Raw genomic sequence first — 5,559 nt, 5'->3', positions numbered from 1 at the left:
CGGCTTTAGGAACACTTCCTATTGAGAAAGGGGTTCCCGGCATATATGGTGGCTAGAAACATTGCTTGGAACCAAATGACAAAGAACTTCATATGTAGGTTAGAGGATTTTGGACTGGATCTTAGGAGTCATCACAGGGTTTTTTTGTTTTTTTGCTTTTTTCCCCTTAATTTAACCAAAAAGTTTAATGTGAAGAATGTACGTGACCTGATTTTTGCATCATTAGAGAATAGGCCCTTTGTAGAGGGGACATGTGGGAGTCATCGATTTTTTTGCTGAACACAGCCATTATTTATAATGTTAGAAGCCTTTCGAAGGCTTCTAACATGATGATACTATTTCCTTGTATTGCCACCATTCCTATATTGTTCTATTGGCCACTAGTTGTGATCTCCACACATTCATCTATCTCAAGGTTCATAAAGGGATAGAATACCCATATTATTCCTTGGACATGTCTGCCACTGTTTAATTTCAATGATAACTTCTTTTCCATAATTTTTTTCTACTTGGAAGAGTCAGCTTTGCTCATGGTGTCTACTCAGCAGGTGCAGAGCTGCCTTGAAATGGAATTTGCAACCTCCCCCATGCTCCCACTGTATCATCAAAGGATTTTAAATTGCTGCCCTCTAGGTCATTGCCACCTCTCACTCATGCTGTCTAACCGCAGCTCAGCGATCAATTATATGCCCCTTTTATCTGCCACTACCACTCCTCCCAAACTTTCACAGCTTCTTTAAGACACCACCAATTGCCAACATCTTCTTCCATCCTTCTTTGAAGTAACTGATGATTACCTTTGCTTTCTAGACTGTATATGGGGAACACCCAAAGTTTTTATTTTTCTAGCCAGGAAATTAATACTCCTCTCCTGGTAATCCATGGCTTTTGCAGCCTTGGACAAATGACCTCCATGTCAACTCAGGCAAGACCTGCACCTGTATCAGAGAGTAGACTATTCATGTTTTAACAAGTGTTTATTGGGAACCTATTACGTAAGTGATATCTTAGGCACTGGGGAGATAATAAAGAATAAAACAAAAAAGACATCTGTTCCCCCTGGGAGCTTATGTCCTATAATAGGTGTTGACAAACTATAGTCTGTGGGTCAAGTATGGCCCACCATCTGTTTTTATTTATTTATTTATTTATTTATTTATTTAATTAGTTAGTTAGTTAGTTAGTTAGTTAGTTAGTTTTGGCAGCGGGCCGTAAGAGGATCTGAACCCCTGACTTTGGTGTTATCAGCACTATGCTCCACCATCTGTTTTTGAATATATAGTTTTATTGAAACACAGCCACGTCCATCCATTTGTGTATTGCCTATGGCTGCTTTTATGCTATAAGGGCAGAGTTATATAGTGGCAACAGAGATATATGGCCTGAAAAGCCCAAAATGCTTACTATTTGACCATTTACAGAAAAATTTTCCTGATCTCTGGTCCAGAACCATGCTTCTTGAACATCTGTAATAAAAGATTAGTTAAAATAATTTAAAAAGAAATCCATCACATACAGATATTTTGTAGGTTATAATACAAATGAGTTACTAGAAAGACACAATAAAAATATCAAATATGCAAAATACAAGCCCAAATTACCATGTCAAGTTGCTTTAAAAGTTTCTAAATACTTAATCTTAGTTTCTGTATTTATCTCCTGGAGGATGAGTAATAGATAGTTTGCAGACCAGCACTGGTTGGTAGATCACACTTTGAGTCATGCTAACCTAGAAGGGAAGACAGAAATCAAGCAAATAATAACATAAATAATCATTGCAGATTTAATTTTACTAACAGCTGTGATTAAAATTACAAAATAATGTGAGACTTAGTTTCACGGGATACCAAGAAAGGATTTTCTGAAGAGATTAACTTGGAGCTGAAATTAAAGAGTGAATATGAATTAACGAGACAAAAAGTCTATTTTTGCAGAAGTCTGTTCATGGTAAGAGAGCATCCACAGAAATGGAACTACATGTGCAGAAGCCCAAGGTGGGAAGGAAGTTACTATGTGTCTGGAACTGTGTTATACACTTTATGAATATTTTTCATTTAATCCCCTCCACAATGCACTAAAGTTATTAACATCTTCACACACATGCTCTCCCTCCTCAGTTAGGCAACTCATTAACTTTTATCATCTATTTTAGAGATGAGAAGCCTGAGGTATAGAGATGTGAAATTACTTATTAAAAATCACTTAGCTAGCTAGTAAGGGGTAGAGTTGGAATTGGATTCCAGGACTATTAGATACCATAGTCTGTCCTTTTACTTATCGCACTCTGCTACTATCATCTTTAATCCTAATAACCTATGATTTCAACCCTGGAGGCATTTGCCTCCAGTTCCCAGCAATCTTAAAGAACCACCTTAATTTTACTCTCTTCCTTGGCAAGGCTAGGATATATAATTAGCTTTATCACATTTGCATCCATTTCCACTGAGTAAATGAGTGGAGAACCAGAATATAAAATGCAGGCTAGTATTAGGAACCATAGCCATTTGCAGTACTTCACAGAAGGAGAGGTATATGGCTTTATCAGAATTAGATTCATCTGGGATTAATAGGAACCCCAAATAACAGTTGCTTCAAGACTCAAACTCGTTGCTCTGTCATGTAGAATTTTGCACGCAGATAGGTAATCCAGAACTCTATTCCATTAAGTCATCAAGTCTACAGGGTCCTTCTGTCTTGTGTTCTGGAATCTATACATAGCAAGCCATCTCATGATCCAAGATGGCTGCTTTGGCTCTGTGTTAGTTTTCTGGGGCTGCCATAATAAAGTACCATAAAGTGGATGATTTAGAACAACAGAAATTTACTGTCTTACAGTTCTGGAGGATGAAAGTCCAAAATCAAGGTGTCAGCGTGGTCTCGCTGTCTCTGACGGATGTAGGGGAGAATGCTTCCTTGTGTCTGCTAGCTTTTGCTGCTTGTTGGCATTCCTTGGTGCTTCCTGGCTTGTAGACACATCACTCTGATCTCTGCCTCTGTCACCACATGACCATTTTCTCCATGTATTTCTCTACATCATCTTCCCTCTGTGCCTGTTTCTTTGTCTTTATATGACATTCTCCCCGTATGTGTGCTTAAGTTTTCCTCTTCTTATATTTCCAATTATACTGTATTAAAGCCCACCCCAATGACTTCACCTTAACTTGGTTAAATCTTTAAAGACCCTATTTCCCTATTTCCTCACAGGTACCGGAGGTTAGGATTTCAGCATATCTTTTTTGGAAGGAGGACAAAACAATTTAACCCATATTAGGTTCCAGCATTCATGTTTACATTCCAACCTGCAAAAATAGTAATGGAAGAAGATCATGCCTCTTTACTTTAAGGACACTTTCTATATGGTGTACAAAAAGTTCTGCTTACTCTGGTCATACTTAGGTGCGAGGGAGATTGGAGTTAAATTTGAGGTTCTCTTACTAAGGAAGAAGAAATGCATTGGTATTGGGTGACAGCAAGCAATATCTGCTGTGTGGTCTAAAATTGCTCTTTAAACCAGATACATTTATTAGTTTCTCTGTTCTATTTGATTGCAATGTTTGACATTCTCACAGAAAGCTATATAGTTGCCATATCACCTGTTTTAGGCTGGGGTAAAGGTATAGGCCTTCCTGGAAGTTATCTAACAGGCCACTACCATAGTATAGTGGGGGAAATATTATAATTGGAATCAGATTGTGGTTGTGTAACTTACTAATGTGATCTTGAGCCAGTCAGTAAACTTATCTAAGTCCCAATTTCCTCATTGATAGTTTGGGGATAATATTATCTACCTCATATGATCATTGTATGGCTTAAGTAGAATAGTATGTGAAAGTTCCTGGCACAAATAAGGTACTTTATAGCTGTTTGTTAGACACAAATCTAGAAAGAGGGAGAAGGAGAGAAATAAAAAAGGAAGGAGGCTAGAGAAAGAATGGCTTTCTGAATATCACTGTCTAATTCAAAGAAAAGCTCAAGGAAAATAAGTATTTTCTTCAGTGTCTTTTTTTTTTTTTTTTTGTCTTTTTTTGTCTTTTTCGTGACTGGCACTCAGCCAGGAGTGCACCGGCCATTCCTATATAGGATCCAAACCCGTGGCGGGAGTGTCGCTGCGCTCCCAGTGCCGCACTCTCCTGAGTGTGCCATGGGCTCGGCCCTTCTTCAGTGTCTTTTAAAGCAAGTCATGGTTCTTTTGAGAAAATATTTATCTATTTACTCTCAGCAGTTCTTCTGATGTGATATGTAGCCATCCCATGCAGTTTAAATTATTTTTTGAGGGGTAATTCTAAGCCAGTCTAGTAAGAAAACTGGTGACAGCTATTGCTATTGCAATTAACTTAGAGGAGTAGTTCAAAAGACTCCTTTGGCATTGTATAGGTAATGTATACAGCTTTTGGGACACACATTGTAACAAATAGTCAGTCTGCTATTTGTCCCCTGATATCCAATCCCCATACCCCAAGTCTTTTCCATGTGGTCACATTTTTAGCTGGGGTACATGGCCACCTGACCAAATGACATTTCTCAGCCTTCCTTACAGCTAGGTGTGGCTATATGATCAAGCACTGGCCAATGGATAAGAGCATAAATAATGTGTATATCTTCTGGTCATGTCCTTTAAAGAAAGAGGTATATCTTTCCCCACGTTTCTTTTCTCCTTCTGCTACCTGGGATGAGGATGTGCTGCTGAGCCTTCTTTGATGAGGGCACTACTTAGGACAGCAGAGCAACAAGATAACAGGAGCCTGGGTCCCCAATGTCATGGAGCTTCTATATCAGCCCAGTTCTGCTTAAACTTGGATTGTTACATGAAAAGAAACTATTTTGTTTAAACCACTGTTATTTTGGGTTTTATTATAGCAAATGAACCTGTATCCTAAAAAGTATAGATTTTGGAACCTAAAAGTAGGCATTGGTTGAGTGGTCAGATACAAGAATGCAAGTATTACCGTCTAGAAAGCTGTCTAGCATTATTACTCAGTGGAAAAATATTTGGAAAGCAGACCAAATGCTATGGAGGACATAGCTTTAAGATAAAAGGTTAAAAAAGAAATGAGGATGTTCAAATGTATTTGGTTGCTTTTTTACTTTCAGTAAAGTTCACACCACAGATGGATCGAGTTTATTTGTGAAGATAGAAGTGAATACAGCTTTTCTAAGAGAAGTTCTCCCCACCAATGGCCAGCAGTCTAAGGTGACCAATCACTGAGTAATTTAGGGCCTCCAGAGGGTTGAAAGAACCAGCTGTTTCTGCAGGCCACATTAAAGTCATAGCAAGAGATGACTATGAGCAGTACGCATGGCAAGAAGACAGTTTTAGCTCCTCATTAATCTTTACCAACTCCCTCCCAAGCAAGTCTAAGTAAAATTAACAATGTTTTCAAATAGACGTCACTCAGTGTTCAATAAAAGCATCTTTAGAGAATTTTAAGTTTTTGATTTCTTACTACACAAATGTAGCCTTAAGTAAATTAATGTAGCCCAAAGATCTTTAAACCAAGGTATGCACTTCTCAGGGTTACAAGATTTCCAAGGGGATACTTGGACATATATAACTTTAAG

At 38.2% G+C, this 5,559-nt stretch overlaps 1 pseudogene; it reads right to left on the bottom strand.

The window, feature by feature from the left end:
• Nucleotides 1-292: 292 nt before the first annotated feature.
• Nucleotides 293-532, bottom strand: LOC134391649 (small nuclear ribonucleoprotein G-like; annotated as a pseudogene).
• Between the last annotated feature and the right edge of the window lie 5,027 nt (nucleotides 533-5,559).

The sequence above is a fragment of the Cynocephalus volans genome, chromosome 12 (assembly GCF_027409185.1).
Source record: "Cynocephalus volans isolate mCynVol1 chromosome 12, mCynVol1.pri, whole genome shotgun sequence".
NCBI classification, from domain to species: domain Eukaryota; kingdom Metazoa; phylum Chordata; class Mammalia; order Dermoptera; family Cynocephalidae; genus Cynocephalus; species Cynocephalus volans.
This window is presented reverse-complemented; position numbering and strand designations above follow the sequence as displayed.